At 40.3% G+C, this 24516-nt stretch overlaps 1 protein-coding gene across 4 annotated transcripts in view; it reads left to right on the top strand.

Annotated features, from left to right (window-relative positions):
* Nucleotides 1–24516, top strand: part of EXOC4 (exocyst complex component 4) — a 761449-nt gene that overhangs the window by 120361 nt on the left and 616572 nt on the right. The gene's annotated exons all lie outside the window — the stretch shown is intronic.

Below are 24516 nucleotides of genomic sequence, written 5' to 3'. Positions count from 1 at the left end.
TGACTCCTTCTGAAAGAGGTTCGTTCCTTTGTCTTAGCATGAAAAGTTCTCAGGCTGGACAGGGGCATCAGGAATGACGTCAGACAGACTAGTGGTTACAAGTGTGGTTCCCAGACCAGCATCATCAGCATCACTTGTGAACTAGTTAGAAGTACAAATTCCAGGGCTCCGTCTCAAATACACTGAGAAATTCCAGGAGGATGGAGTTCTGTGATCTGTGTTTTCACAAGCCCTCCTGGCTATCCTGATGTGCAAGAGAACCATGGAATTAGACACTAGGGTGTAAAAAGAAGATACTGATGTCACTTCAGGAAACTTCAGCACTCGTACTCACTTAAGCTAATGACTGTGACCCAGGCCAAGCCTTAAATATAGTCTGTTTTTGAACCCTCACAACATTTCAGAGAGCTTGGAGGTATTCTTCCCATGCTCAGATGACAACTGTGTCCTCCTAAGTGGTAAACAGTAGAGCCAGGCTTTGAATCCTGGTCTGGTATCAACGGTTATTGTCTTAACTACTATCAAATAGGGAGATTTACAAAAGAATGATTTAAATGACCACTGTAGTGACTTTTTACAACTAGTGTTAGGATGGCACCCGGGAAGTTAGTTGCATAGCAAGTTGGGTGCCCAGAGCAACCCAGGCTGTAAACCTAGAGCTCCGTTCTAGCCCATCTCTGCCTTTATTTTCTCGTATTCATTGAGTTAGTCTAATGTCTTACTCAATTGGCGTCCTCCTGGGGGTCCTGGTTCCTTGGATGTCAGTCACTTCCCTGGATAGTGCATTAACATCTCTTACCGCAAGGCTCTCACTTCAAACTGGAAAAATCAGCATCGTGGAGTGACTTTTTCAAGGTCATTATCCCTGTTCAGTGGAAGAACTGTAGTTTGTTTCCATTCATATTAGTGTTGCAGGATTAAAAGTTGCTGCTGGTCTTTCTAAGAGCAAAGAAATACAAGCTAACCAAGAGGCTGACTTTCACTTTTACCTGCATTTTATTGAGGAGTCTTTTTGCAAACCCAGAGTATTTGTTTGACTCCAACCTGGGTATTTGTCACAACTATCATGGTTTTATCCATCTTGAGCCTTGGTTCCTCACGGCCTGTGAACCGGTCAGGATCTACCACAAACAGAGCTGGTCTTGCCACCCATCTTGTCTAAGCCTGAACATATCCTCTGCTGCTGCTGTTTGTCCCCACCCTTCCCCTCCGCCCCCCCCCCCCCCCCAACCTGTCACCTAAAGTCGCAGGCTCTGCAGCTGAATTAATAGCTCTTGAGCTGGTAGCACTGAAGACAACCCCTTCGTTTTTTTGTCTATAAACTATGTCATCTCATGGAAGGTGCTTGATAATTTCATAAAGAATTAATATTTTTGATCCTTATCGTGCTATCTCTTCCTATTATTATGAAGCCTGCCCTCTATTATTCTATTTATCTTTCAGTTTTCATAATTCACCCTGTGTTACCTCTGAGCATTTGTACTTGCCATTTGCCCAGTACAGGTACACCGTTGTCTCTACATTTAGTCTCTCCATGATAACTAAAACATTTAAAAAAAATTACAGCTAATGTTTCCTGAGCATTCACTATATGCCTCTGTGCATAGTACTTCACATACATTATTCCATTTAATCCCCACATTGATAATGCCATTATTCTTCGTTTTCAGTACCAAAAACAGGGTTTAAAGAAGTTTAGTGACTTACCCCACTCCTAAGTGGTGAGGCCAAGATTCACACTCTGTTTTGTCTAATTCCAGTTAGACACTTAACCACTGTGACATATTGTCTCCATTGTTTTTTCGAAATGTATATAAACCTTTATGGCTTTGTCTGTTTCCCTTTATTATGGTATCTTGCTCGTATATTAAGCTTCATATGCTTGTTGCAGTTGGAAAAAGATCAAAATGTGTAGAGATTACTAGGCAGGCCCTCCAGGCCAGAACTTCTGCATCTAAAATCTCGAGAATTTTCTAGTAAAGGGCCCTGAATATCACCGGAGGCCATGATGGGCTACAGCCTCCCGGGTTAGAATTTATTTGATGTAGGTCAAACTGTCTCCTCACTCTAGTTCTTACTTAAGCTTGGGTACCATTTTTTGGTAGGTTTAGGGTCGGGGTGAGAAGGATGCATGTGTGGCTGTTAAGAAATAGGGCTGTGCCAGCATTTTCCTAGTTGAAGCAGTTCCTTTCAATCCAGGACCTTAGTGACTCTGTCCCCTTGCATGTAAACCCTTTCTTTATTTCACACTTGCTCTCCACATTTGCTTTATTCAATTATGTTGAGCTTCTGGTGTAGCGTATAGCATAGTGGGGTCTGATCTTCATTTTACTTAAATTCCCGCCCCAGGCATTCCCAGTAACCCCATCTTTTTTTTTTTTTTTTTTTTTTAATTTTTTCAATGTTTATTCATTTTTGAGAGAGAGAGCCAGAGCAAGAGCGAGAGCACAAGCCACAAGCAGAGGAAGGGCAGAGAGGGAGACACAGAATGTGAAGCAGGCTCCAGGCTCCGACCTGTCGGCACAGAGCCCGACGCGGGGCTCAAACCCACAAACAGAGATCGTGACCTGAGCTGAAGTCGTATGTTCAGCCGACTGAGCCACCCAGGCGCCGCACCCCATCTTTCTTTAAGCAAAGTTTACAGGACGTTGAGTTTTTCTTGTTCTCCTTTGTTTATTTCAGTGTGTTCCCCGTTCTCAGTTGACATTCTGAGCACCAGAGAGAACTGGATTATCTCTAGTTCTTTCAACATGAGCCCAACGGAGTGACCGGACTTCCATTTTCTCTAAATGGAATTATTTACATGTATTTCTGAGGATGACCTGTGGCTTAATTAGTATCTCTAAACTGATTAGAGAATGTAAAGCGGTATTTAAGTGCTTATTTTTTAATTACATTTGTAAAGGTTAAAATATTGATAACTCAACTATCATTATCATCATCATTTAGAATTTGTATACCATTTGCATTTCCAAAGTGCTTTATTCATGTAAATTAGCTGGTCCTCCTGGCATTTCTGTAAATTATGTCGGTATTATCCTCTGAAATGTTGACATTTTTAGTTTATAGTTATTATTTTTGTTTCAGCCAAACTACACCTTGTTCAAAGGGTGAAAGTAATTAATAGCATTTGAACCTCAAAAGTAAACATTGAGATGGCCGCCAGGCTAATATCTGCGAATGAATTCTTCCTTTGTACAGTTGGTGGATCTTAGGTTTTCCCCTTCCCGTTCTCTTTCTCCCTCTCCATTTCTCTTCCACCTGCTTATTTGCCTTTCCAACACACCCGAGAATGTGTACACATCCTAAGAGTGTATTCTTTTTTATATATTTTCACAAACCAAACATACCCATGGCATCAACACCCGGGTCAGGAAGTACCACAGCAGCAGGATCTCTGCGGCTCCCCATTTACTTGTTCATTAAGTTCATTTGAGGGCAAGATTCTGACTTACGGACAAGAGATAGGTTGGTAGAGTTGGAATTAGGGGCAGGGTGAGTTTCATGCTGAGATGTTGTTTCCGTGATGACACTCATCAATTATGTCTTCCAGAAATTTTATCTCACCCATTGAAAGTAGTACCTGATGGTCACAGAAAGAGGTTTACACTGCATGAGTGATGTGGCCAAAATGCAGTTTGGACCTCACGGGAGCGATGTCAGGCCCTTTTAGGAAAGCATCATGAGGAAGTGGGAGTAGGGCCGGATGGCCCTGGTGGTGGAGAGCATGGACAGAAGAGTAGGATCGAGTTAAGAGAAGCAAAAAAAGGGGGAGGGTAAGAGCGGTATGTATTCCCAGCAGGGAAACTAGATTTAGCATGTGGGGTGTTGTGGTGACAGGTAGTCACCACTTTGTCTGGAGGAGAGGAGCCCTGCAAAGACCTCGTCACCGTTCACATTTGTGAGGGAAGTAGGGGCCAGAGTTTTGAGGCTCTTGAATGCCAGCTACGGTTTCATAGTAAACTGACCTTTACCGAATACCGTCTATGTTAGGCATAATGCTCAGTGCTTTTATATGCATTTTGAGTTTATACGCGAGTCATTCGGGGCTGTGGGAGGCAGAGGTTAGTGGCACTAGAGACATCGCAGCAGCCTGGAGAAAAATGGCGAGGCTGGAAGTGGGAAAAACAATTAGAAGGCCTCTGTGGTTGATGTGACAGGAGATGATGAGACCTCAGAATAGGCTTGGTTTTGAAATGTGTAAATTTAGCTACTTGAAGACCCTGGACCTAGACAGCAGAGATTTAAGATTTTCTGAATTATTTTACATACGATACATATGTTACGTATAATTACGTATGTAATTATATACATATGTATATATAAAATGTGTATAAAATACATATTTTACGTTTAATACATATAATCTAATGTAACAGTGATAAAGTGAGTATTATTTAGTTGGCAGATAATTATCAGTTACCTCTTCTAGGTACATCTCTATATGAGCTTTGAGGTGTTGCTTGGCCCCGGTTAATTTGGGGGCAACCATTTAATAAGTCACTTCTTAATATTTGTAGACAACCAGTTACGGAGGAGTCACCCTGCCCCTGGAGACTGTGTGTTACAGTGCTCTCTCCTCTGCTTTCTTCTTAGGGATTGTTGCTTTTCTCTTTTATGGCAGCATGTTGACGTTAGGTCATTGAATCTAGTATAGGGCTTATCATTTTTTCTTTCTCATTTCATCATTTTGGGAACCAAAGTCAGATTTCTGTGAGGAATTACTTTTGACCTCTTTCTCCTAGGTTTAGAACTTGTTGTCCATAGCAACTACCTACGGTTGGTCTTGGGCTGTCCTTCCCTCACCCCTCCGAGAGGCCTTGTTCCCCTGTTTTGTGTTACATGCAGGTTAATAAACTAGATGATGGGAGAATGAGTATCAAGATGGGTGGTGTCTATAGATTGGGAGACGAGTGGGTATGAACGGAAACTGAATTGTAATGGAGAAATAAGGAAGAAAGAACAGATGCAGGGAGTGAAGCGGTGAAATCAGGACAGAGAAAAGGTGAGGGTATGAGACCTCGGAGTGGCGGCATGAGGAGCCGTTGGTAGCCGTGAGGGTCATAGTTGACGTCAGGTTCCGAAACTCATAACCAAGTTGTGCAGCCAGCAATGAGAGTGACCAAATGCCTTTCGACTGTTCTCTTAACCACCTGGCAGAGTTGCCATGATTTTTTTTTTTTTTTTAAGTTTATTTGAGACGGAGAGAGAGATGACACGTGCATGTGTGTCGGGGAAAGGTAGAGAGAGAAGGCGAGAGAGGGAATCCCGAGCAAGGTCTGCACTGTCAGCGCAGAGCCAGATGCAGGGTTCGACCTCGTGACTTGTGAGACCATGACCTGAGCCGAAACCAAGAGTCAGATGCTTAACCAGTTGAGCCGCCCAGGCGCCCTGCCATGATTTTTAATACTATTCAGGGTGTGCCTAAGAGCCTTAGTTATCAGCACCATTTTTTTTACAGCATTGTTCCTTGACGCCATAGTGCACACGTCTTTTTATTGGGCGTTCTGAAAAGATTGAGCTTTGTTGTAGTGGCTTTTGTACTAATTCTGATCCCTAAATTAGGGAACCGTCTTATCTGCTTCTCTCATACTCATTCTGTTAACTTCCCAGTGACCTTAGTTGTCCTAAAATTTGGTCTTTTGTAACATGGAGTTTTATATTCTTTAATAATTAGAGGCTAAATTATAAGTCTTTTTACTGAAGATTAAAAAAAATAACTAAACATATTAAATAATATATACAGCGACATTTGCATGACTTCTTTTGTTTTTTTTTTGTCTAAATTTTGACATAACTTTAGCTTCTTCAACTTTTAAATTTGTTCCTAAATGCAGTACTTTTAATAGATGTAGTGTTTATTTTCAAACTAGAATATTAATTACCCCTTTTAAGGCAAATCACTATCCAAAACACAGTAACTGTGCCTTCACTGAGAAATGTGGTAACACATTTTCATCTGACAAAAGGGGTGGGCAGAAAATTAGCTAATGAAATAGTTGTTCCAGACTAGTATATAATTAAGGTCTTTGCAAAGCCCTTTGGGAAACCAGAAAATCCGGGATGAGTTATAGGTGTGTAAGTTATCTATTGCTCTACTAAATAAAGTGGAAATGAATTTTTCCTCTGGAAGGTATTTAAAACAAGAACAAGTCATAATTATATTAGTTTTGCCTAAGCATTCTGGTGCACCGAATACACGAAATACTTGAGTTGCTTTTTGACTCCTGCTAATTGCCATTAACTACCAGTGCGTACTTCTGCCTGCGTTGCCTGATTTGAAAGCTGTTTTTGAATTACTCCTTCAAACAGGTGGGGGGGGGGGGGCGGGGCGGGGCTCCTGGGTGGCTCAGTTGGATGATTGTCCAACTCTTGATTTTGGCTGGGGTCATGATCTCACGGTTCGTGAGTTCAAGCCCCGTGTCTGGCTCTGTGCTGGCAGCATCGGGCCTGCTGGGGATTCTCTCTCTTCCTCTCTCTCTGCCCCTCCCCAGCTCTCTCGTGCACGTGTGGACAAGCTTTCTCTCTCTCAAAATATATAAATATTAAAAAAACAACAACAGGTGTGGGGGCATCAGTGCTGACATGCTCATTTGAGCTTTGGGAGGTGAGTTTTGGACAGGTCCCCTAATTCAGTGCTTCTCAAACTTTAACATGGATATGAATCACTTGTTGATCTTAAAATGCAGACTTTTCTTCAGTAGTTGTGGGTGGGGCTGCATAGTTTGCATTCCCCCCCCCCCCCCCCCCCCCCCCCCCGCAAGCTCTCAGGTGATGCCAAAATCACGTGGACCACAATTTTAATAGCAGGACTCTGATATTTACTGGAACGAGTGGAGAAATGTGTTTACGTGTAGAATACCGCCCTCCCCTCCCTCGTTGAGCATTTCTTATCTTGAGAGTTTGGGAGCTCCTTAGGGTTTTTAAAGGGCTGTGATCTCGACTCTTGTCTCTTCAGTATCCTTTTCCCCTAATTACTGCAAGCCTACTGTATTTGTGGAAAGAGTCCTGGCTGGGCATCACATTTGACCCAGAATGCAAGTTGTGAACTTTTCTGTCAATGTTAGCAGAAATGAATTTGGCCTGTTCCAGTGATTGACCACTAGAGTGATGCCAGTTTTTTATTAGATCCTCCCTTTTTTGCTTCACTCAGTGCTGGGTGTTAAGCCAGCTGTGTTTTCTACCCTAATGACTTTGGAATATTACCATTCCAGATGCTCCAAGTTAAAACTGTCCCATATCACCCTCTAGAGTCTGACAAGTCCACCCCTTATGTCCCTAAAATACTCTTTTAAAAAAATGTTTTTAATGTTTTTTTTTTTTTTTCTTTCAGACAGAGAGCAAGTGGGGGAGGGGGAGACAGAGGGGGAGAGAGAGAATCCCAAGTAATTCTGTGCTGTTAGCACAGAGCCAGATGCGGGGCTCGATCTCATGAACCATGATATCATGACTTGAGATGAAATCAAGAGTTGGACACTTAACTGACTAAGCCACCCAGCTGCCCCTGCTAAGGTCTAAGTGAGAGCTTTAAGCCCAGATCATAAGAGCTCCGTCTCACGGACCGTGAGACCATGATCTCAGCTGAAATCAAGGTTCGAGTGCTTACCTGACTGAACCACGGAGGCACCCCACTCTAAAATTCTCTTATTCCCGTCACCTCTACCCCCAAGGCTACAGCTTTAGTTCAGGGCACCAGTCTCTCCGCCCGGGTCACTGCACCAACTGTTAATGGAACTTCTTACCCTATTCTTACTTACTGTCCACATTGCAGTGGATTATCTTTCTAAATGATGAATCTCGCCTTAACATCTAAACTCTGGTTTAAGTCCAAACTCCTTGGCATGGCATATAGGGCCTTTCTTGAGTCTGGCCTTGGCAATTTTACATCTCACTTTACAGGTGGCCCTTGAATGATGTGGGGGTGAGAGGGGCCGACATGTGGTTGAAAGGCTGTGTGTAACTTTTGATTCCCTAAACACGTAGCTACTAATAGCCTGCTGTTGACCAGAAGCCTTACTGACAGCATAAACATCCGGTTAATGCATACTTTGTACGTTATATGTATTGTACACTGTATTCTTACAATAAAGATAGTTAGAGAAAAGAAAATGTTAAGAGAATCATAAGGAAAATACACTTACACTAAATGCTGTGCTGTATTCAGCAGGGAAAAAAATACCCACACAGTTTAACGCCGTGTTGAAGGGCCAGTTGTAGTTCCTTGATGTGATCCTATTCTTTCTTGGCTCCAAACTTTCACACTTACTGGACCCTTTGCCTAAGATACTTGTTCTCACCCCCCCCCTCCCTGGGTAGCTCTCATTTATCACTCACTTCTCAACGTTGATGTCAAGCTTCCTGGAAGGCAGTTCCTGAACCTCCGAGGGAGGATTACGTAACTCCGCGTGGCCTTCCCTAATGGCCTCTGTGCTTTGCTGCCCTAGCAATTTGTGTCCAGTACGCTTGTTCTTGGCTCATCTGGGAACTTTCTCGGGGCCATGACAGAGGCCCGTGCACAGCTATGTTCTTTTTTTTTTTTTGGCCTCAGTTTTTACAATTGTGGTAAAATGCACCTATTAAAATATTATATAATTTGGGGCACCTGGTTGGCTCAGTCAGTTAAGTGTCTGACTCTTGATCTTGGCTCAGGTTGTGGTCTCACGGTTCTTGAGTTTGAGCCCCTCATCAGGCTCTGTGCTGCCTGCTCGGGATTCTCTCTCCCCCTCTCCCTCCGCCCCTCTCCTGTGCTCGTGCTCTCTCTCTCTCTTTCTCTTTCTCATTCGCTCTTTCAAAATAAATAAACTTTATATAATATGCCATCATATGTATATGCCACATTTTGCTTGCGTTGTGATTTGTCAGTGGACACTCGGATTGCTTCCATGTTTTAGCTGTTGTGAATAATACTGCTGTGAACACAAGTGCACAAATATTTCTTCAGGACCCTGCTTTCATTTCTTTTGCGTAAATACCCAGGAGGGGAATTGTTGGATCATACGGTAATTTTATTTTTAGCTTTTTGGTAGTGGCTGTGCCATTTTACATTCTTACCAACAGTGCACAGGGTCCCAGTGACTCCACATCATTACTAACACTTGTTATTTGTTTGGCTTTTGTTTTGGTTTGTTTTTTTTTGAATAGTAGTCATCTTAATGATTATGAGATGGCATCTCATAGTTTTGACTTGCATTTTCCCAATGATTAGTGATGTTGAACATCTTCTCATGTGCCTGTGGGCTATTTGTATATAATTTTTGGAGAAATCTCTATTAAGTCGTTTGGCTCTTTTTGAATCAGGTAGTTTTTTGGGTTAAGTTTTAGGACTTCTCTATCTATTCAGGATATTAATCCCTTATCTGATGTATGATTTGCAAATATTTTCTTCCATTCTGTGGGTTGTTTGATGCGCATATAAAAATTTCAAGCAGTCCTACTTACTCTTTTTGCTGCCTGTGCCTTTGGTATCATATTCAGGAAATTATTGCTAAATTCAGTGGCATGGAACTTTTGCCCTGTTTTCTTCTAAGGTTTTATATATTTATGTCATACATTTAAGGTTTTATTTTTACTTTTATTTTTATTTTTTTTTAAATGGTGTTAGGTAAAGTTCCAACTTCAGTTTTTTGCAAGTGGATATCCAGTTTCTCTAGCACCATTTGTGAAAAAGACTCACAGCTGTATTCTTAGTGCCTGGTACATACAAGTATTTATTGAATAAATACTCAATGAAAAAAAAGTTACAGGTTAAGTATTATCTTTATTTTGTCAAAGGCAGAATTTACAATGCTTTTGTGGCTATGGAAACTTTCTATTAAAATCATACCACATTGATTTAGTAGTAAAATTTTAATGTATGTAGAGCAAATTTCAATAAGACAAAATTTATCATTTTATGTTAATATGTAGGCAGTGATCCTTATTAAATATGAAGGAGGAAGGAAGAGTTCTGGAATAATCATCATAAGACCAATAATAAATATCTGAATAGAGATAGGTTGTGGGAATTATAAAAAATAAGATTATTTTTCCTGTTTGTGGTTTCTCTATTCAGATTATTGCCAAATAATGTAAATATTACCAACAAATATTGATCTGATAACTTCTTGTTTTCTGAATGTGATTTTTGTTTGCCCTACAGGGCAAATGAGCCACCATAAGATGGTAATGGGATCGTGATTTAGAGCTAGAAAGAGAAAGAGATTCTATCTACCCATCTACCCATCCATCTGCCTCACGTGGCAAATATTGGAGTCTACTGTGGGCAAGATGCTGGGGTTGCCAGCACAATATATATGATCTTAAAATATGTACATAATTTTCAAAGGCATCTCAAGCCTGAGTCTGCTTTGGTATTCTCCATGTTGTTGGTACTTAGTGATTTGCTGCCTGCAAAGCTCTTTCGTGAGCCTCGTCTCCTTTTATTCCTACATCACAGATGAAGAGACTAAGGCTGAGAGTGATTTACACAAAGTCACATGGCTACCCACGGAGAAAGTAAACTGAAATTCAGGATAGGCTCTGATCCCAAATCCCACGCTATTTTCTTAAACCATTCTTTGTTCACGAGCTACTGTGGAGTACTTCACAGAACCCCAACGAGTTTTCAAGATCATGGTTTGAAAAATACTTAAAAAAAATTACCACACGTGTTCCAGTGTTTAGTGGTTCTTGAGCATCGTGGATTAATACAATCTGACTTGTGCCCACTGTACTGTCTATTGAGTCTCTGTTGCTTTAAAGCATTAAAATCATATTTTTACCCTTAATGGTTTTCTAAGATGGTGTTTTTAATTTAAATGTAAACAATTGCAGTTTTTGAAAGTTCTTTGGACTCTTTGTCTTTGCCTCTTGTAACTTGCTGTATTGATAAAATATAAAAGATGCAGTCCTCACAGCTCAAAGGAACTTGAGAGAGTGATTATATGATTGGAATTGTAGCGTGTAAGTAAAATGTAGTTCTTACAGTTCACTTTAGTTTATTTTTCTGTCTGCTTGTGCAGAAAGCATTTAGGCAATAATCATTTTTATTGATAGTATTGATGAAAATGAATGTAACTGTGGTTTATTAAATACATGATGCTTAGTGAATGTGAAGTGGTATTATAACCCTGAACTTAGACAGTGACCGGAAATAGTCTATTGCTGATAGTGTAAATGTCTCACAGTGTGTGCAGTGAAGCTCATTTTCTTTATTAGGATGGCTGCTCTTTTTCCTCATTCACGGATTGATTACTCTTGGATTTGACAAAGATCCTATCTGTGAGTAAACTTTAATAAGAGTCCTCTAGCCATCTTCGTGACTGGGCCTCGACCTTGAGCTTCTGTGTTCGTTCTCACTGGGTTCAGTTTTAGCAATAATCCTAAGTCAGTTTAGGGAGGATCTCCTCATCCTTGGTTTTTGGTCACTCTTAATAACTCATCCAAATTCCTCACCCCCCACCTTTGATATATAAGTCCTTGACCTGGGTTTAGCAAGAATTCCCCTACCCTTGGTGTTTCCTTTTAGTACTTTTTGATCCACTGACCTCCTCACTCTGCCTGTCATCTATAAATCCCCAACGGTCTCTGCTGTATTCAGAGTTGAGCCCTCTGTCTCTCCCCTGTTGCAGTAATGCTTTTGCAGTAGTCTTGAATAGTCTTTCTTACCCTTCCAACAGGCATCGGAATGATTTTCTCTTTAATGGATTCGCAACAGCAAAAGCAATTCAAGTAATCAAGTCTGTGACTGGGCGTAAAGGTTAAAGTCACTGTGTCTTAATGGTAAAGGAAAGGGATATCAGCTCTATGAAAATACAAAGTATTTGAAAATTAAGCTCTGAAAGAATACCGGCCTGCAGCAAGATAAGATGTTTGTAACATGACGTCTCCAGCTAACTGAAAAGGATTGCTGTCAGTTGCTGGACTTAGATCAGTTTAAACAGAATGTTGATAGTACCAGAATTACCAAAGTATGGAGCATTTTTCCTCGGTTGATGCGGAGATACTTAAAATGAACAAGCCCAGAACGTAGAATTTAGGTCAGAAGTGGTCCATGTTGAGTACGTGGATTTGTGAGGCGAACGTGATAACCACTACACTACGGAAACAAGACCTGGATTTTTAAGTGTGTACTTGGGTCTCATTTAATTTTTTTTGTCCTCTCAATGCTTATGTTAAGCCAAGGCCATTATTCATTTTCATTTGCTCAGCTGAGAAACGTGAGGCTACAAATGGTCAAGTAACTTGAGGTCAGCCGGAAGTTAAACCCAAACCTGACTCCAAACCCAGTAAAACGATGATGGTGAAGACGGTAGGGGGTGGTGGTGTTGGTGATGCCGGTGAAGGTGACGTAGGTGACAGTGCCGGTGGTGTTGGTGGTGATGACGGAGGCGGTGTGATGACACAGCTGTTGAGAGTCGTGATGGTGGTGGACGTGGGGGTGGCAGCTACTCCTTACTTAGGATTTTGTTGTTGTTCTGAGCGCTGCCGTAATCTTGTTTCCCCTACGTTGCAATGTTCTGTCCGTGTTTCACTATGTTGTTGCCAAATGACAGTGCTTGGATTTGAATCTAAATTAGTCTGACACCAACGTCTGTGTATTCCACTGGAGTATTAGATTGCTGCCCACATTCTTTCCCGTCCATCATATGTAAATTCTACAGATTTTCATCGAGTAGCGACACTAGCCATGGACTGTGGGCTGTGGGCCTAGGAGAAGACGATTGAACAGGAATCGATGATTTTTTTTTTCATATTTTAATATTTAATACTTTATAAGACCAAAAGACCTTTCTGGAGCACCTTCAGTGGTCTGTGTTCCGACCATCTTACATAAGCTTTTCTCTTGCTGGAGCTGTCTGGAGTGACTGCATAAAAAGAGAAGTGTCATCAAAATCAGATAAGCCTCCCAGTAGGTTAGTTTATAGATAAATCATCATCCTTTTTACCCATAGGCTGTGCCTTTGCATTGCTCATGAGGGGCTGTACAATAAACCAGCAGATTTATAAATGTTTAGCTCAAATACAATAACAGAATGATCGGGCTTTATCGCCACTTTATTGAGGTTTTGTTTTCCCACTACAAAGCTACCATTTTGATAGTCTGAGCATACTAGAATTTTGGCTGTGTTAGGTTTGCTCTCTCAGTGCATTCCTCTTACAAAGGCTGCATACTGCCTCAGTGAGAGGAGAGTCGCATGTGTAATGTCTGTGCTACTACACGTTGAGGTTAAGCATAGTGCTTCCCCTCCCACCCCCCCACCCCCCGATTTTCTCAAAGCAGTCGTGTGGAGTATCACCAGCTATGAGAGACAGAATGTGCTGGAGGCTAAATTTCTCTGTTGATGTTCCAAATATTTCCAGAAAAGGCCAGAGGAGTTGATTTGCTTTTGTTTCTCTGAGCATTTCCGTTATTACCTTCAGAGCTCACTAGCTCAGAGCAGCGGGCATGACTTTCTTCTATCCTCATCCTGACCCCTGCTCAACTTTTCTTACTGTGGAACATATTAACAGCTAGCCTTATTCAGACGTTTGGCAGGCTGTGATCGTTCAATTAATTCCTTCTTTCTTTTCTATATATTTTAATTACCCCAGGGATCTGGTATTCTGCAGTATGTTACATTTGGCCTGTTGGAAATACTTTGCTCTTCGTAACTCTAGGTTAGTTAACCTTACCAGGGAGGAGCCAAGGGAAGAGAGTCGCTTGAAAACTAGAAGTCATTGGACCTTACTTGCAGAGAAACCTGCTGTCAGTTAACATTTTTAAAGAATTTTGCATTTTCCTTGTTCTTTTTTTTTTTTTTTTAACTTTTAAAAAAAAGTTTATTTAGAAGGAGACAGTGCAACTGGGGAGGGGCTGAGAGAGAAGGAGACAGAGAGTCCCAAGCAGGGTCTATGCTGTTAGTGCAGAGCCTGCTGTGGGGCTTGAACTCATGAAACTGTGAGATCATGACCTGAGCCGAAATCAAGAGTCAGACACTTAACCAACTGAGCCTATGCAGGCGCCCCTGTTCTCAATCGTTGTTAATTCGTTTATGTACATTATATTCTTAACAGCATATTCAGAATTATTAGCCTTGTTTAGAAAATAAAGACATGAAGACGAGGCATACAGGTTTGCAGGGAGTCTCTTTTTCCAGGCTAAGAAATGCAATTGTATTTTACCTGGGCCTTTTCTGCCTTTTCATTTTTCCCCAAGCTCCAGACAGCCCATCCTCCTGAGCCACTGCGCAGTGAGTGCACTTCTGAAATGGTTTTATGCCCCTGAGCACCACACAGTTAACTTGTGGGGATCATAATAATGTGTTGGGCATGTGTTTCCAGGTAGTCCAGCGTCTCCTTATCAGGGCTTATCCATCTTACAGGATATCAGAGGAGGGAGAAAAGAAAGCATTGTATTTGAGAAAAAAGCATTCATTTAGAGAAATTAGAGTTTTGTGCAGGATTATCAAAAGAAAGTTAAGATGGAGGAATGTCTTTGTGTGATATTCTTCTCTGTATGGCTATACATGCCTTCACAATGTTCATCTGTGGGCCTCTGTCTACTGTCTTTATTTTGTATTCGTTTGAATAAATACATTTAAGGTCCCCAAAAGATGGCACTAAAATTGCTTTGAAATCTACATTAGCATCAATAGATTTTGACCATTTAAATTGTGCTAGGTCACCATCTATCATCTTAGTAAAGTTTACGACCGGCATGCTAGTGGATACAACTATGATCTTAAAAGTTACAGACCCTGTTTTTTTTTTTTTTTTTTTTTTTTTTAAATACAATGTATTGTCAAGTTAGCTAAAATACAGTGTATACAGTATGCTCTTGGCTTCAGGAGTGGATTCCCGTGACTCATCACTTGCATATAACACCCAGTGCTCATCCCAACAGGTGCCCTCCTCAACGCTCATCACTGATTTCCCCTCCCCGCCAGCAACAACCCTCAGTTTGTTCTCTGTATTTCAGAGTCTCATATGGTTTGCCTCCCTCTCTCTAACTATTTTTTTCCCTTCCCTTCCCTTCCCTTCCCCTCCCCCATGGTCTTCTGTTAAGTTTCTCAAATTCCACATATGAGTGAAAATACTGACTTATTTCACTTAGCATAATACCCTCCAGTTCCATCCATGTAGTTACAAATGACCAGATTTCATTCTTTTTGGTTGCCGAGTAATACTCCCATTCTATATATATACCACATATTCTTTATCCATTCATCCATCGATGGACATTTGGGCTCTTTCCATACTTTGGCTATTGATAGCACTGCTGTAAACATTGGGGTGCATGTGCCCCGTCGAATCAGCACTCCTGTATCCTTTGGATAAATTCCTAGCAATGCTATTGTTGGGTCATAGAGTTACTCTAGTTTTGTGTTTTTGAGGAACCTTCACACTGTTTTCCAGAGTGGCTGTACCAGTTTGCCTTCCCACCAACAGTGCAAGAGGGTTCTCCTTTCTCCACATCCTCACCAACGTCTGTTGTTTCCTGCGTTGTTAATTTTAGCCATTGTGACCAGAAAAGTTAGAGATACTTTTGATCTTTGTCATTGACCTATTTTTTGGCTACATATGATAAATTATAAAATAAACAAAAATAACTGTTACAGTCAACCATCTTAAAGGTGTCCATTTTCTCTATCAAAAGGAACTTGACAAAAGCATGTGTCAACTCATTCACTTTTGTAAGAAAAAAAACCCCAGTTAAACTTCATCATATCTCATATCTGTAGAGTCATTTTTGGATACAAATGAAAGGGCCTTAAATAGTTGATTAAAAGTATTAACTAAAATAGAAGGAAGTTGAAACATCTTTCAACCATCTGTAGATCTTAGAGCCTCGCTGAATCACTTTACTCACTACAGTGTTGCCTTTAGTAGTCTCTGAAATGTCATTAGAAGTAAACTCAAGAATTCTTATTATCTAGAAATATTCTTAGTCATTTATGCATTATCAAGACATTTCCCTTTTCCAGTGCTGTACCTGACCTCTGCCAGTACATTTAGCACGTTCTTACACTTGCAGAATTCTAACTAGATCTTATCACAGATTTTTAAATCTGTAGATTTAATATTTTTGAGACTCAGCATCAGCAAAAGTAGAACAATTTCTTGGTCTTTACATTTCGTCTAAACATGTATTGACATTCTCAAGAAAGGTGTTTGAACAAAAATCCCGACACCAAATAGCCCGATGAAGGTATCTCTGGGTACAAATTAAGATCAGATTATGAGAGACTTATCTTCAAGGTCACAAAAATATGCCAGCTTAGGGAAAGCTGTGCCCCGGTGTCAAGTGGAACATGAACTAGTTTATTTGGAACTCATGCAGTGTTGTGTTTACTGAAATACTTGAATGTATGTTCTCATCTGCTGCCTGTCTTTTTAAAAGTCATGGAGTAAATCATTGTAACAAAGCAGTTTTTTCCCCTTGATGTTGACTTGCAAGTGTTTTGTTCCTTTCTAGTGCAGTTTACTTCTAAGTGTGGCCTTTGAAAGGAGGAGGTAGGACCCCTAACTGTTAAAGTGGATCATGAACTAATAATAACCTGTCCTTCAGTGAGCTGGTTTATAAGAGTATATTGCTTTGGGGGAGTTGTTACTTGACTGTCGGGCCAGGGTTAGTCCTGCTCTGCAGTGGACAGTCTAACTTTAAGCCTTGTAAGGGTTTCTAGAGTATGCAGAATTCCTGATTTATACCTGCTAAGTACTTGAGAATTCACCTTTTTAAAAAAATCCTTTAAATTTTTATTTATTTATTTATTTATTTATTTATTTATTTATTTATTTATTATGTTAAATATAATTTATTTTCAAATTGGTTTCCATACAACACCCAGTGCTCATCCCAGCAGGTGCCCTCCTCAATGCCCATCACCCACTTTCCCCTCTCCCCCACCCCCCATCAAGTTAACATACAGTGTTGTATTAATTTCAGGTATATCATATAGTAATTCATCAATTCTATGCATTACTCAGTGTCCATGAAGATAAGTGTAGTCTTAATCCCCTTCACCTATTTTACCCTTTTGCCTCCCCAACCCCCCACCATGGTAGCCATCTGTTTGTTTTCTATAGTTAAGAGTCCATTGTTTGGTTCATGTATCTTTTTTTTTGTCCCCTTTGTTCATTTGTTTCTTAAATTCTACATATGAGTGAAATCACACCGTATTTGTCTTTCTGCGACTGGATTATTTCACTTAGCATTATACTCTCTAGATCCACCCATGTTGTTGCAAATGGCAAGATTTCATTCATTTTTATGGCTCAATAATATTCCATTGTGTATATACCACATGTTCTTTATCCATTCATCTATCAATGGACACTTGGGCTGCTTCCATAGAGAATTCAGCTTTTTGGGGGTCAGTGTGTGGTGGGCGGGAATTAGTTAGCTGATAAAAAGTAGCATGTTGTGGTGGTGGCATTTGGAGGATTAGATACACTTCTGTTTGAATGTATTTGGATATTTTAATATTTTCATCTTTATGGGTGGTAACGTCTAATCTTTTTTCCACATCCAGGTGTAGAGTGTTTTAGTGTTGATTCTGAAACCTCACAATTGTATGTTAATCCCAAGCCAGCATGTAGAATCAAATATACTTGAGTTAATTAAAACAGAGCCTGGTCATAAGCCTAATTCATATGACAGCAGCAAGCATGAGAAAAAAGTAGTATTCATAAAGAACATTTTTTCCATAAATCTTAAATCATACTAAAATTTAAAAGGAGAGATAAACTCTTTTTCTTTCTTTTCCCATGAAAATAAAATCCAAGAGTGACTTATAGTCATTGTGTTGACTTTCTCGAAACACTGGTTGATGGCAAACTACCAGGCAAGTGCTCCGTCTCTTTCTTACAGGTGCTGAAGGCGTTGTTGGTGCTCAGTTCATGTTTAATAATAACATTATTCAAAGTTGAAATGTGGCTGGTACACCAGGGTTAATGCCACTGCTCTTAGGAGAGGGTGATTGGCATTTTAATCAGCACAAATGTTCAGAACCTTTGTCTAAATGACTATATTTCTAGCTCTTCAGATTTCCCTGCTCTGTGTGGTTCAGCACCAATTCAGAGGGGAGAGCTCCATCTACCGAAGGCCCATATCAGAATGATTCCTTCTGTTGAGTTCAGTGATTTTCCTTTTGCACAGCTCGTTGAATTTTCTTCCGATATATAGGCTCCGATGGAGGTAATGCTGAAACTGGTAATTTTGTTGTTTCAAAACCAAATTTCTTGTCATTTTGCTTAGTGCTTAAATCTAAAGGAGTTATTAGGGAGCATTCTTAATTCATTTAATAATCGTGTTTTGTTGGGACTTAGTAAAATGGTAAAAACTGCCCTTAAGAAAATGTTGCCATAGGTGGTTTTTCTTTACTTATCCCTTCCTTGAATCCCCTTCAATACCCTCACATTGGCATTGTATTGGTGATGTCTGAGGTATTAAAAGTGACTTTGGTGTCAGATTGCCACTTGATTTTCAGTCTAACCGTCTTGGCTGGCTCTGGGATATTGTGAAAGAGACTTAAGTTTTTTTATAAACCTCAGGGTACTTGTGGGCCATGCTTAATGCATTTGGATTTTGTTGAAGAGGCAATAGAGTCTTTCAAGAGTTTTAAATAGGGGACCATTCACATTTGCATTGTGGATCCGATCAGAGATCTTGGTGGCCATGACTCTGGACGTCAGCCTCTTCAGAGACTGCCCAAGATGCCTATTCTTGCATTCGCTCACATTGACCAATGAAGGAGTGTGAAGGTGAGGCCATCTTTGCTCTGAAGGGCCCTTCTAGCTCCAAAGCTCCCCATGGTGTCAGCTCATGCTCTTCTTGGGCCTTTATTGGGGCTTGACATTTCCCTCCATCCTGCTTCTCTTCTCTGAAAGGAAACTGTGGGTGTTGATCCCAAGAGTACGCCTAAATAAACATCCGGCATGCAAAACTCTGTCCTGGTCTGTTTTCTGAGGACTCCAGTTTGGGGCTTTGGATGATAGAGACCGAATTATGGAATTTGGACGTTTACCCGTAGGTAATAGAGGGCCCATTGGGGATTATTTGAGCAGAGAAGTAACTCGCTAAAGCAGTGTATTAGATGTGTAATCTGGCATCCACGTGGATCCCACAGAGGGGAGGCGGGAGTAATCATTATGAGAGGGTGAATGGAGCAAGAGTCCGTAGGTACTATTGAAATAGGGAGAAATGGCACATTGCCACCCACGAACTGTGTGGCCTTGGGAAAATCTTAACCTCTTTATGCCCTATATTCCTGGTCTGTGAAATGAGGGAATTAATATATGTATCATAAGGCTGTTGAGAGGATTAAATGAGATAATGTCACATACATATTTAGGGTTTAGTAAGCTCTGTTTCCTTTAAATAGATTTATTAATCACAGTGTCATTACTGACACACACGTGCACACACGCACGCGCCCACACACCTTCTGCACCCGTAGTAGTGTGCTATTCTGCCTCTTGCTTAAAACCTTTCAGCTTTGCCTTTTCCACACTTCTTAAGTGTCGCAGCCAAGGGCTTTTCCTCCGTCGCGGTGCTCGCCTGTCATCTCCTCACCTTTATGTTCCCACAGTGCATGCAGCAGGCCAGAAAATTTCATGTTCTTCGTGCCTCTTTGCTTGTGGGCATGCTATTTACTCTTGTTTCTGTGCCCTGGCTCTGTGGTCTCCCTGGTGAATTTCTATTCCAGCTTCTACATTCCCGTTCAGATAACCTGTTTTTTAAAAAGAATTACTAACTTCCTGGTCTGTATATTGTATACATTTGTTCCTCAGACTTCACGCACCGCGATGCTTTTGTGTATACTTAACCGTTTTCATCGTGACCTTTCCCAGGTTGTATTCATGGTTGATTTCTCCGCACACGGAATGGTGTTGATGGCACATCATGGGCACTCGATAAATGTTTATTAATTTTTTTAAAGTTTCTTTATTTATTGTGAGAGAGACAGAGACAGCGTGAGTGGGGAAGGGGGCAGAGACAGAAGGAGAGAGAGAGAATCCCAAGCAGGCTCCCTACTGGCAGCACAGAGCCGATGTGGGGCCTGAACCCATGAAGCCGTGAGATCATGACCTGAGCCAAAACCAAGAGTCGGACGCTTAGCCTACTGAGCTGCCCAGGCGCCCCTCAATAAATGCTTATTAAAAGTAGGTTGACAAGGGATTCTGCACGGTGCCAGCAGTGGTCAGCATTGCACAGAGTCAAGGCAACTTGCGTATCACCCCGAGGATTCACAGAATCTGGGAACGCCGCACAGTGCCGGGGCGCGTGCACCGAGGGTTCCCTGGATCTGGGGAGGCCGCACAGGGCGCGTGCACCGAGGGTTCCCAGAATCTGGGGAGGCCGCACGGGGCCGGGGTGCGTGCACAGAGGCTGTGTTGCGTCAGTGCATCCTTTGGTAGGTTGGAAGTCTGCTTTGCATATTGACGACATGCATTCTAGAACCCTGGCCTAATAGAAGATCCTGATACCTTACCAGCTACACCTGGTGGCTGGCTCCAAGACGTCTTGTCAGTTGGTGGCTTCTTGTTCTGGGAGGTCTGGTATTGGAACAAGCCTGTATGCCATCTCTCTGATGGAGAATGTCGTTGGATCTGCTTTCTTTGAAATTCTTTCTTGGACTCACCTTGTCTGTCACAGATTTATCAGTTTAGTTCTTCAGAGTTATACATTCTTTCTCCACTTACTGGTCTATTTAGGTAAAGTAATTTTTATTTTTATTTATTTTTAAGTTTATTCACTTATTTTGAGAGACTGCAAACAAGCATGGGAGGGGCAGAGAAAGAGGGAGAGAGAGGATCCCAAGCAGGCTCTCTGCCATCAGCACAGAGCCTGACGCAGGGCTTGAACTCATGAACTGCGAGAAAATGACCTGAGCCAAAATCAAGAGTCAGATGTTTAACTGACTGAGCCACCCAGGCACCCCTAGATAAAATAATTTTTAAATTGTAATTGTCAAAATCAGTAAAATTGGTCTTAATAACCTCATAGTACCCTACAAGTTGAGTACAGGATCTTGAGTCTAATAGGATAAGTCATGCTAAAAGAACTCGATAGAAATTAGAAAATTAGAAAGGGAGGCTATATTGGGGAAAACATATTTATTTTAGGTCGATGTCAAAATGATAGTGGGTGTCAAAGATGAAATTTAAAAAGCAGTAGTTCAAGATAGAAGTTAGGAGAGGCACTGTAACTTTTACCCGTAGGGTTTTTTTTTTTTTAACTTAAACTGTAAGAAATATTGAAAGATAGTACAATAAACATTATAGACTTGTCACCTAGATCTGCCAGTTCTTAAAATTTTCCAGATTTATGTAGTTTCTCTCTGTGTGTACATATTCTATATTGTATGTATATATGCACACACACAAGTATAAAAATGTGTGTATTTGTAACACACATCAAGACACTTTATCCTTAAATCCTTTAGCTTATATCTTCTCACAAAAAGAGCATTCTTTTACATGGCTGAATTCAGTACTGTTATTACACACGATATTGATACAATGTTATTTAACATGCATTCCATGTTCACATTTCTCCAATTATTCAAAAATATCTTTTACAATTGGACCTTTAAAATAACCTAGGATCTCTGCAAGGATTATATTTACATTTTTGTTTGTCCTGCCTATTTAATTTTCTTTAGAATAGTCCTTTCACCTTTTTGGTTTTGATAATTTTGAAGAGGTCAGACCAGGTGTCTTGTAAGAATGTCCCACATCTGGATTTGTCCAATTCATTCCTCCTTATTAGGTCAGTTTGGCAAAGTTGGGCACTAATGCTGCGTGGGAGGTGTTGTGTGCTTTCCATGGTCGTGTCAGGAAGTACATATCACTTTGGCTATTGGCGATGCTGGGTTTGATTGCTTGCTTAAAACGTTTCCTCCAATTCTTTCCATTTTAGGGAGACAGATCTCCTTTATAATAGGCAGTCTGTAGAGTGATAGAGACCATTTGTTGATCCTCTTTCTTAACCTTTCACCAGGTAGTTCTTGCATCTGGTTTTGATTCAATAATTATATTGGTGATTATAAAATAGTTAATACAGATTTGAAAGTAATGCATGAGTTAATGATTAGTGGGATAAGGATAGATTTGGTAAATAATAATAAATGGATATAGAGTTATCTATATAGAAAAAATAAAATTAAATCTCCACTTAACAGCACACAGAAAACTAAATTCCACATGAGTTATAGGCCTAAATATGGAAAGCAAAACTCTAACATTTTCATAAGAGAACACACAATGCAGATTTCCATGACATTGTGATAGGGAAGAATTCCTTAAGACATAAAAATTATAAGCCCTAGAAGAAAAGACTGACATTTTGGAATATATTAACATAAAAATATTCAATATAACAAAAGGCATTAAAAAGAAAATGAAAAGACAGACCACAGACTGGGAGTATGTACTTGTAACTCTTCTAAATGATTAAAGGTAAGTATCCAGAGTTTGGAAAAAGTTACACAAATCAGTAAGAAAAAAACCCAGTAGAAAACAGGCAAAGACTCAGTAGAAAACAGGCAAAGGATGTGACTAGGCACTTCACAGAGGAAGAAGATTGAATGGCCAATTATGAAAGATGCTCAGCATCACTAATAATCAGGGAAATGAAAAGTAAAACCCTGGTGAGATTCTATTTTACACCTATTGATTGGCGCAGTCTAATCGGTTTGCTAACACCAAGTGTTGGCATGGATGAGAAGAAACAGGAACTCTAGCATATAACTGATGGGAGCACATTCTCTAATATATTTAGCAAGCAATGTGGAAATATCTGGTGCAGTTGAAGATGCACATATTCTGCAACTCAGCCGTTCTGCTTTTAGGTGTTAGCCTAGAAAACAGTCACACACTTACAGGAATATGTACAAGGAAGTTCTTGCTAGCACTACTTCCAATAGACAAAACAGTACGGGTCCTGATAAATGCAGTGTAATTTTCCCCCCATGCACTGGAGCCGTTAAAATAAACTAGTTTTATCCACATGGATGAATCTCAGGAATATAGTACTGAATTAAATTGTAAAAGAGTATGTAATACATATGTAATGTAATACTATGTATGTATACCATGTTTTGTATGTATAAAAAAGCCAGCTTTATTGAGATATAATTCCCATATCACACAATTCACCTGTTTGAAGCATACAGTTCAGTGGATTGCAGGATATTCCGTGTTGTGCGTCTGTCAATTTTAGAACCTTTACATTATCCCTAAAAGAAACCCTTAGCTGCCCTACCCCATTCCCGAGTCTTCTATCCTCTCCAGTCCTAGGCAACCACTGATCTACTTTCTGTCTCCCTATATTTGGCTATTCTGGACACTTTGTGTAAAAGAAATTACACCCTATGTGCTCCTTTGTGACTGGTTTCTTTCAGATAGATCGTATTTTCAGTGTTGATACATGATGTAGCCTGTAACAGTCCTTCATATTTTATTGCTGGGCAGCATTCCATTATGTGGATACACCACGTTTGTTTATCCATTCATCAGCTGGTGGACCTTTGGGTTGTTTCCGCTTTCTGGCTAAGATGAATAACGCTGCTAGAACATTTGCGTACAAGTGTTTGTGTGGACGTGTGTGTTCGTTTTTCTTGGGTGTATGCATTGGAGTGGAATCGCTGGGTTATATGGTAACTGTGTTAGAACCACCAGACTATCTTCCCAAGTGGCTGTGTCCTTTTACATTCTCACCAGCAGCCTATGATGGTGTCTGTCCTCTCTGTCCTTGCTGGCACTTGTTAATGGCCATCTGTTTTATTTTAACATTGTAGTGGGTGTGAAGCAGTATCTTATTGTGGTTTTTATTTGAGTTTCCCTGATGGCTAATGATGTTGATAATTTTTTCATATGTTTGTGTATGGATCTACGTACATTAGTATGTACTGTTTCTCATATATGTATAATCAAACGTATAAAAATTGGAAGAGATGGGAGAGTGGGTCTTTTCGCTATATTTGCATCATTTTGCTTCTTAAAAAAATGAAGTCGTGAGGCAAGTAAGGCAGAATATTAGCATTTATTAAGTCATGGTGACAGATACGTAGTTCTCTGTTACATTATTGTCTAGTTGTGTGTGTATGTATGTAAAAAAAATCCATATTCTCGTATATATATATGAGATATATATATATATATGTATATATATATGAGAATATATATGTATATATACATATATATATATGTATGTATATATATATGGAGAGAGAGCGGGGGAGAAAGACAGCTCCCCAGAAATGATAGTTGGTGTGGTGAGAGTAGAAAATTTTTTCTGTGGAAGAATAAAAAATAAATCTCAGAAATACTTTAGTGCGTGCTTCCATTTTGGTGAGGTATGAGAAATGGGAAATAAAGTTTGGTCAAAAGGCGTAAGTTGAAGAATTGTTTGTTAGTACAAATACAAGTTACGGTTGTCGGCATTGTCACGTGCTGCAGAGAGGGAGAGAGTGTGGTCTCGCTAAGTAAAAAAAATTGGGCCGCCTGGGTGGCTCATTTGGTGGAGTGTCTGACTCTTGATCTTGGTTCAGG

The sequence above is a fragment of the Neofelis nebulosa genome, chromosome 4 (genome assembly GCF_028018385.1).
Source record: "Neofelis nebulosa isolate mNeoNeb1 chromosome 4, mNeoNeb1.pri, whole genome shotgun sequence".
Taxonomy (NCBI): domain Eukaryota; kingdom Metazoa; phylum Chordata; class Mammalia; order Carnivora; family Felidae; genus Neofelis; species Neofelis nebulosa.
The sequence above is the reverse complement of the archived record's forward strand: the minus strand, read 5'-3'. Positions and strand labels throughout refer to the sequence as shown.